General features: G+C 31.5%; 1 protein-coding gene across 2 annotated transcripts in view; it reads right to left on the reverse strand.

Moving 5' to 3' along the window:
* The window catches only part of Sirt1 (Sirtuin 1), an 80,451-nt gene extending 73,263 nt beyond the window's left edge, over positions 1–7,188 (reverse strand). The window contains exons 1-2 of one of the 2 annotated variants that reach the window (XM_067277288.1): positions 6,844–7,188; positions 6,060–6,181 (exon numbers count right to left, since the gene is read on the reverse strand). The gene's annotated coding sequence lies outside the window, so the exon portion shown is untranslated. Of the gene's footprint in view, positions 1–6,059 lie in introns of both variants that reach the window. The other variant, XM_067277289.1, reaches the window with a different exon arrangement.
* Between the last annotated feature and the right edge of the window lie 2,750 nt (positions 7,189–9,938).

The raw sequence follows: 9,938 nt of genomic DNA on the forward strand, positions 1-9,938 counted from the left end.
CCCTAATCGTAGGTTCATAAAATTAATTACTATATAATAACTGTGAATGTTTAAAACGATAAATATTACTATATATTTTTTAATTTTTATTTTAGTATTATTAACAATTGCTATTTTTATTAGATAACAATACATGTAATACAAAAAAAAAATCTTGATATAATTAACTTTCGAATTTATAAAATTACAAATTATACGAAGTAAATACAGAAATCAAATTTAAATCATCTTCATTTAGAAAGTTTTAATGGCTAACATTTTAAAATTGATTAATAAAGATTTTTAAATGCCACTCGAGCGTGGCGCCATCTGTTGAAATCCTCTTAAATCAAACGCCAAGCCGAGCGTGACTAATTAATGACGATTAAGCTAGACATTGTCTCGTGACGAGAAACGATTAATATAATGAGGAAGAAGAAAGGAATATCGAGCTGAATCACTTCAATATGTCCCAAAGGAATAATAATTATAATTATAATTCATCGATGATCGAATGATCACGTGGTCGGCCGAATCACGTGTTTACGCGCGATTGAAAATATCTGAAATTTACAGCTTCTAATCTATTTTATTGAAATACGAGCCCAGAAAGTATCCTCTTGTAGGCAAATTTATATAACCGATTACGGTTATTAAGCTTGTTATTCTTTCCACTCACTGTCATTGCGAAATGTTTACACAAGTTATGAACAAACAGGAATGACTGGAACATAACATAGTAATGACCTAACTGCTTTTTTCGCTCAGTTTTCCTAATCTAGGAGATATTTAAATACATAATATATATATCCTTGTATTTTCTATAAACGTTCAGAATCAACACTCAAGGTCGGTAGGAAGTGCGCGCCTCGAGGTGTGTCGACGAGTCAACGGTGTGGACTACTTAACTACAAAACTCCATTACCAACAACCAGTTTTCAAATCTGAGCATTTCACAAACCGCATTATCTGCTTTCAAGAGTGTCTCCTCCCAAATTCCCTGGCATATCAGGTTAAATGCAACTTAAAACCTAGCTTTTTCTCCCTTCTATCGAACTAAACAAAGACGAGATCTGGCAGAGACTTAGTTAACGTTTTAAAAAATCCGAGATAAACCAATCGATACAAAATACTAAATTGAATAAATAAGGATGTAAATTATTAAGCATAACAAGCAACCTTAAACCTTAATTCGATTTCATTTTTATAGGGGGGAAAAAGCGTAATATTTCGCCTACCTTTACAAGACATGGTCGATATTATCGGTTCCGTGCACAGTTGTTACTTGGAAGAATTCACAGTTGTTGCTGAAGATGGGAGGTGCGGAGAAAATGTATTTCTTTTTATATATAATTCGCGAAAACAATCGAAAAAATATATAATTTGGAAAAATGTTATATTTTATCGCAGATGTGTTTTTCTACAATTTATTCAAGACGACGAACTTATCGCATTTAAAATTCGGAAAGAAATCATACATGGATAGTAATCTAGTTCCAAAATTAACCTCATTTCGCAACTAAGTAAATTTAAGAATTAAGAACGGTTTGCTCTTAAATCTTTCAATAAAACTTGATAACGATCTTCCGGAGCAAAGGGAGGAGCGATAAAGAACTAAGTATTCATTCAGAACTGATTAGAAACTATTTAAGAACAGATCAAACACAACAGCAATGCACCAAAGTATTTTTCTGACAGCAGAACATTAGGAGACACCTACTGCTTCAATCTATGGATTGGATATGGGGAGACCGAGTATTGCTGAAGGTTGAGTGACACTCCTGTTGTATTTTTCGACCAGATTCGCCCTGCACAACCTAGCTACCCTACAATCCCAACAATACACTTTTGTTATCGGGTAAGCTCCCGCTTGAGACCTTTATAAAGGTGTTTCATTATAAACAACCAATAATTCCAAATATGCTAGAACCAAACAAAAAACTCCCGGTGACGAATAATCAGATCTACACGCCAAAACAACAGATGTCACTTCCTGAAAGTTAAAAAAAAAGAGTTAAAAAAACTGACTCTTATTATATTACTTTAATTACTGTCAGATGCTTTCTTCTGGCGATTGCATGCGAGAATCAATTGTATTTAGGAATAAAAATGGACGACGTTTGATTGGCATCGCGTTGAATATGGAATTAAAACTGATTCGACTTCCTTTATTTTGTCCAGTCAGGAAAGCATTGAGAATATTAGAGGGGGAAAGCTGCTTTGTCCTGATAGCGTTGGCCATAAATCAGCAATAAAGTTCTATTTGAAACTATATTTTGCAGCATAACAGTTAAACAAATATTTACATTCAATAAATTTTCGCATTATTCGTTAGACAATTACTCTATACGGATACTCGTAAGATATTTTCTTCAAAAAGAAAATAAATTGAACACAAATTTTATGAAGTCATTCGCTAGAAATCCAAGTTCAAGGAACTTTTAAGTACGTTGAATCAGGTTAAGATACGAAAAATTGTTGACTGAACCAAAAAATTTTAGTTTACATATCTAATTTTTCCATTAATCACGCGTTTCAGACTGAACCAAACGGATATGCGTGGCTAGTCGTTTATGTGGTAATATTCATTATATTCACTTCCCTTCTCTACAATACATACAACTGAGTAGGAGGCGAGCGAATGGGTGTAAAATGATATGATGAGGGACACGAGTAAAAATGTAAATACCATCAAAAATTTAGAATATACGCAATGACTGTATTAGTTTAAGACAGAAACTACCTATAACACAAATACAGTGAATCATTCTCGCTATCTATTGTCAATAAAATAGACGAAGAGCCATATTTAAATCGTTCGAACGCATAGATATGGAACAAAGGAGACTCTCCAACGGTTTAGCCTACGCAATCAATTACAGTTACAAAAAGTTGATAGATAGATTTGAATTTTATGAAGATATTTATATCGACTATTTTATGTATTAGATAACTATATAAAAAAATAAAAGTAATCCTCTTTTGAAAGGGGGCTAATTTAACTTAATGGAAATCGTGACTATAGAACAGACCTATTTTTCAAATGGTAATGAATAAATTGTTCCAGTTTCCAGACGAAAATGATAAAAATACATAGTTTATACGTTCGTTAAGTTGAAAGTTTCGTAACAGCCAATGACTTAACACCAACTTCTACGCAAGTCGACTCGTCATTTTGGAGCGTAATACGTGTTTATTCGACTAAAATACTAAAATAAATTCGGCGAGTCGACCATAACATTTTTTTTTACTCGTCACTAAGTGTATTTGTTAATAACGCTATTACATATTCGGTACTTTTTTAATTATTGATTTTCACTCAACACCACCGCATTTGATAAATCTTGAGAACAATTCTAAGAAAGCCATTGCGTAATCTATTATACAATTGAATACGGCTGAATTAAATTTATATTAAAAAAAGGATAAAAATATCTGCAATTTGCATGCTCTACAAACGAATCTTTGAATTAAAAACACCATTAAAATAACCACACGTAAAAAAGCAAGTTGCAAAGTTCGAAAACTCCAGAGATCTACGCAATGCCCCAATTCGCACAACCGTTATAAAAATCGATAATTTAGTTCTTCCTTTTTTTACCCCCCTCAACAACTCCGTTCCGAATGCATATAAACGCAGACCAACTTATCGGTGATGACGTAACCTCGCATCTGTTAGCCAAAACGTTTTCTAAGTAAAAAAGATGATGCAAGATACGCAAAATCTGATTACCCATTCCATCTGCAGCCCTTCGGTACTAGTAGCCGCGGGCAACAGAATCCGCACATTGTACAGAAGCGGTCAACCAAGTCTCCGCGGACCCCTTGTTTCCACTCCTTTTGTCCATTTGGACCCACCTAAGATAAGAAAAGTCGTTCAAACATAGAACCACAAACAACTTTTTAAAAAAACCGTTCAAAACCTTCGTTTATTAATCTTTACGTTTAAATCTTTTCCTATCCGTATGTTTTTATTTATGGCATATTTAAAATCCCCCAAAAATTCCTTACTTTTCATATATATGACTAATCCTCTTCTTGTTTGTATGACTCCCTAACGCAACCTCACGTGACTCAACCGGCCTTCTCCTCGTGACTCTTAAATAGCTTTAACCTCTCTTATTTTTGTATAACTCCATCTCTAACCATTATTTGATTTCTTTCCAACCTTTTCGCATCCGAATAAACCCTCACGGTATCTTCGAAATCCTTATAAATAGCTTAAGCAGAATTGACTCAGCTGTCAACTGACTCATATCCTAATTAGTTTATATAATTAACTAAATTACTAAAGCAAAATTTTTCCGGATAGAATCCACACTAATGCTTTATCATTAATCTTAAACTCTTCCATATATATAATAAGTACTTAAGTACTCCTTTGTTTGAGTAAACATGTATAAAGAGACGAAATTGGAAATAAGAAAACCGTTCGACTCTAAAAAATACCTAATGCCTATTTTGCATATTAATGTCTTCTTCTAATAATTTACGTCGCCACATTTAAGATAAGCCGTGCGGATCAATAAATATGTTCGGTCTCTAAGAATTCCATTAACCCAAACAATCTACAGATATCGATTATCTAATAGGCAAAACTTGCACAAACAAGGGGGAAAAAATAATATAGAAAACTGAAGCAATTAAAAATTCTCCTCGTCGTGAGCTGGCGAATTGCGCTTCAACTCTCCTGGAAAGATTGTAATACTACGGCCTTATTTCGAATATTAACTATTTTAAAACCGTATTTTCGTTTACGAATATCTGATAGTGTTTTTTTTTTTTTTTTTAATTAAATTTAAATCAGTCCGTACGAGGAGAAATTCTAACATATTTTCGCCTCTAATTATCTCTTAACGTTTCGAAAAAAAATATCTCTTAAGCAAATATACGACACCCGCTTATCGGGAATTTTACTGGAGGGAACCACTTTCCATTATAAATTTACATGACCAGCAATAGATTGCTGACGTGAGAAGCAAGATGGCCATCGCCCAATACACGTCGTGTGCAAAAGTCTTAATAATAATTTTCGCAGCTCGGTAAACTATCGAGGAGTCTCAAAACACCTCCAGCTACAAAGAAAAGAAAAAGAAACAGCGAAAAGGAAGGTGAGAAAAGAAAAAAAAAAATTATATATAAAAGAAAGAACATGAGCCAACAATACACTTAAGTGACCAAATGCGAACATAAAGCATTTTATACAACCTAAAAAGGTCCAAGGTCGACAACTGGTGTGGTCGAACATCCTCTCTTTTTTCTTTTCGTTCCCCCTGCTTCCTTTTCTAGCTAAATAAAATCGTTTCGATCTCGAGTGGACGGTAAATTTCTCGATTACAAATTTCGTTACGACGACACCACCGCAGAGCAGAATATATATATTTTTATACGTTGAAGACCGGGAGCCAAAATAAAAATGCCAAGCAGCCAAAGTGTCGAGAGAAAGAGAGAGAAAAAAAAGAACAAAAACAGAAAAAAAAAACTTTGGTGCAATCGTCAACAGCCGGTACTGGTAACTAACCGGTTTCCTCAGACTCCACTTCTCCCTCTCAATAACAACAGCTTGCTAACTTCTCAACCTCTAACATATGCATAGTAAAATATATATATACGTGTGTGTGTGTGTGTGTGTGTGTGTGTGTGTGTGTGTAAACTATATATATATATATATATATATATATATATGTGTGTGTATAAAAATTCATGTTATTGGGTCGTTCCTTTCAAGTGAGACAAAACAGAATAACAACTGGAAAATATACGTGTCCGTTTCTCAACCTGGCAACAACCGCTAATAATAAAACATCTGATCGATACCAGCAGATTTTCACGCTCGAAAACTATTGGAATAGAATAAAACCAAAGTGGCAATAAGTAAAAAATCGAATGAAATCTGTCACGAAATTTTATGGTCTCCGCAATCCTATGACGCGGCCTTGTCGCATCCCCATTTAAAAAAAAAAAAAAAACTAAAGAAAAAATATTATTTTTAAATAAGTTTTCACTGAAAAGTTCCCCAACTTAGGAAAACAATACGATAAATCTAAGAGAAAAAGGGAGTTTGGAAAATTTTCACTTACCTGACGTCACACTATACTCTGGCAGATTGAGCCTTTGGAGACATCATCATCAGCGGAGAATTTCGTAGATTTTCTAAATTCCCCATCACGAAAACTTAATAAAACGATCTCCTATTCGTTTACTACATTATAAATAAGAAAACAACAGAAATTTATGAGAAAAAAAAATCAAATTTCCCAACTTAAACTTTTCTTTTTTTTTAGCATAAAATCGAAACTAGAAGAGACAAAGCAAAAGTAACGCTTGACGTCTTCCCAACACAAACGTTTCGGAAAAGAAATAGCCGAACCTACTGCAACTGACGGTAACCTGACATTCTGACATCATTCTCTTCCGTTTATCCCATTGGTTAATAGAGAATTATTATATTCACCCCACCAATCGAATTAGTCGATCCTGTATCATCGTTATAGAATGAAGGTCGTTTGTCAGGAATATTATTATTAATCCTTAATCTCCCTACAGTAAAAACTACGTTATTAAATTTTACACTTATATAATAATAATATAAATCTTTAACTGTGACGTCATCTCAACGTCATTTTTTTAAAGAAAAGTAATTGGATAAATGTGTATTAAGTTACCTTCATAAAACTATTTTAGCAGTTGTTTGATTAAAGGGGAAGAAGGGGGAAAAAATGCGAGAAAGTCGAGAAAAATGTTAAGTTTTAGGGGAGAAACTTAAAAAGAAATTTAAAAAAACTTATCTTTTTTCTTTCAAAGTTGATCAATGCACTATCTAACGTTACGTCTTTACTTACGTTCGGTCGACACCATGCTTACCATCTGGTCCCGTGTGAGCGGCGTTGGGTGAGGTCCGAAGCACGTGGGAGACGAACTTCTCACGTAATGTGACTTCGTGAGTCACGCGCAACACGTCACGTCACGAATAAAGTAAGATAAATACGTATATCATGATACATTTCTTCCCAGACGAGTTTCTGCAGTGCAGTGCTGGAAATGAGTACAATGCGCTATCACTGTACCTACCAATTCAAACTGGGGGATTATTATTGTTGAGCAAAATGGATGGAGTTATTAAAACTTGTCCGCTCTCCCGCATCGTCGGATCTTAAATCGTTTAATTAACTGTAAAGCTCTATAATTAAGTTGTTATTCACTAAAGGGTGTAAATACTTCGGATTTAACTTGAAAATTCTCATTGCCAATCTTCTTTCTACCCCTCTTCCAGAATAGATTGTTCGGATCCGGTAAAGTGCCGCCATCTACTGTCATTGACACGGTTTTGTTTATTTTTTTGGAAATTTTTCGTTTTTATTGTCTTTTTTTATACTGTTAATGCGTTTTTTTAATATATATAATAATTGTTAAAATCATTTTTAATTAGGCAAGTTTCTCGAAATAGGAATTTAAAACGATGTTTTATGTAAGATTGATTTTTATAAGAGTAAAAAACACTGTTTAAATACACCGGTGTGTGTGTTATTTATACTGTTAACGTTTGAAATAAATATACGTATTATTAACCGTTACGTCACGTATCTTTTCACCTTTAAAATTACATTTAATACTTTAATTTTCCTTCTTTCTTTCTTTCTTCTTTCATTTAGTAAAATTAAACGCATTATTATTGATGAAGTACGTAAAAAGTTTCTGTTGAAAAAAACCAAGTTCTTAACAGGATGTGTCTATTAGTTACAAGGGAGAGTAGGTAGATAAACATAGACAAAAGTTGATAAAATAACGAAATATTTCCTGTATTTTCACCACTTTTAACTTGCGTAAATTCTAACATAGTTGAATATTTCCTCGTTAAAATTTTTTATTCTACTTTACAGGCCTGTAATAAAGTATCGTGTAACGTCATTCTATACCGATTGTATTCAATGGACTTTATAATTTATATATACAGTATATATGTATATTGTTATTAATGTTGTTGCTATCGCCAGTCTAAAAATTAGACGCCTAAAAAAGAATATCATAATAATAATAATAATAATAATAATAATTGTAATTAACGTTTTGTTAAACATGGAAAAAGGTGCAGTCGCATCTGATTAAGGGCCCGGTCAAAGGTTGGGGCCCTCGAATTCCTAATTCGCTAACGTTATCTTAAAAGTGTGTTATTATCTACTGGTTTGACAGCCCCGCTGGGAGTTTTCAATAGCCATATATACGTATATATACGTAGAAAAAACAGCAATCGAGAAAAATCGTAACCAAACGTGAAGCCATTAGTCTGTAGAATCCATACAAAATGGCTTAATAAGATTTTAGTTTTCTATTGTATTATTGAGGTTAGAAAGTTAATAAGAATGTTTCTTCTACCGAATCCGTAGTTAGATTAACCTGAAAATAATCTTAACTTCTTAAATAAATTTAGAACGAGCGCTTAACTAAATGAATTAAAACTTAATTGCGTTGCAAAATTCTCAATTCTGTGTGGAATATATTTTCTTGTTTTTAATTGTTAACGTCATTTCCTTATTCCTTGTGACGTAATTTTTAGCCAAAGTTTATTGGTTAAATTCAAACGTGTTTTTAACGAAATCGATAATTTTTTAAATGATTTCTTTTGTTCGTGTTGACTCACATATTCTTGTTAACTAATAAGGTTAAATATGTCGTAAATTGGGTTAATAAATAAAAGACAGCCAGATGTTTGCGATTTAAGTATGACAGCTTTATTTAATTAATTTAATCAGATTATATATAAGTATTCTATAAAACTTTAATTTAAATTCACGTAGAAAAATATCTTAATTTGAAATTTTATTTTTCCATAATTCAGCTCGAATTTCGATAATAATTGTCTTCCAGTGATACGTATTATATCACAATTTTATGTAATTAAAAAATTGACTTTAAAATATACCCTGCGTATATCATTTTAGTCTTTCTGTGTAGTTGTACCGCAATTATAATGATATAACGAATAAAAATACCTGGTTTAATTAATTTCTTCTGAAGTATTTTCCATTCTTTTCGTTATTATTTTATATTTATATCAATGATTAAGTATAATCGCATTGTTATACAAAACGAGATAAAATTATGAAAAGAGGCAGCTGGATCTCAAGTCACTAATGGGATTTAAATCTTGATATTCTAGTCAATTTAATGTGACCATACAACATTATTCTGTCTCCAAACTTCAATTTCCTGTGTTTTATTTTGGTAAATTGTGTGTAGAGTTTTTTTTTTTTTTTTTTTTGAGATTATAAGGAAAGTCTACATTAAAGAATAGCAAACGAGGTTAGTATTAAGTAACCTTGAACTCTATTGAAGCAATAAATAATTAGAGGGAAAAAAATAACCTATCTAAAGTGTAAATGTTTAAATATGTGATAACACGAATTCAATTTTGATTTTTATTTTTATACATTAATGTTTTCTTAAGAAATAATTCATTTAAAATTAGTTTATTAGGTTTATTTTTTTTCCTTCCTTTAATATTTTGTTCAATTTTATACATAACTTTTTAATATATAAAATAATTTAAATTTTTAACAATAAATAATTTTCTAATTGAAAACTGTCAAAAATAATTTTAATAATACATAAATCAATTTTATAATAAAATTACAGCACATAAACATTTTCATACATATAAATTATGTACATTTATTATATATTAACATCAATTATTTCACAAACATCAATTGAATTAAAACAGTTACAGCTTCGAAGCTAGACTTTATATGACATAATTTAATGCTTATGAAAAGTTATTCGTACTTTATTCATGAGGCAGAATTCTATTTTTATAAACTGTCATAGGAAATTAAATTTTTTTATTTTTTTATTATAAGATTTAGTTATAACACTATCAAAAATTTTATTCATATTAAAATCAATAAGATATATAATTTTTATAAATATTTTTTTTTCAGTTTTTGCTTGAAAAAATTTTA

The sequence above is a fragment of the Centruroides vittatus genome, unplaced genomic scaffold (assembly GCF_030686945.1).
Source record: "Centruroides vittatus isolate TY-2023 unplaced genomic scaffold, ASM3068694v2 contig_742, whole genome shotgun sequence".
Taxonomy (NCBI): Eukaryota; Metazoa; Arthropoda; class Arachnida; order Scorpiones; family Buthidae; genus Centruroides; species Centruroides vittatus.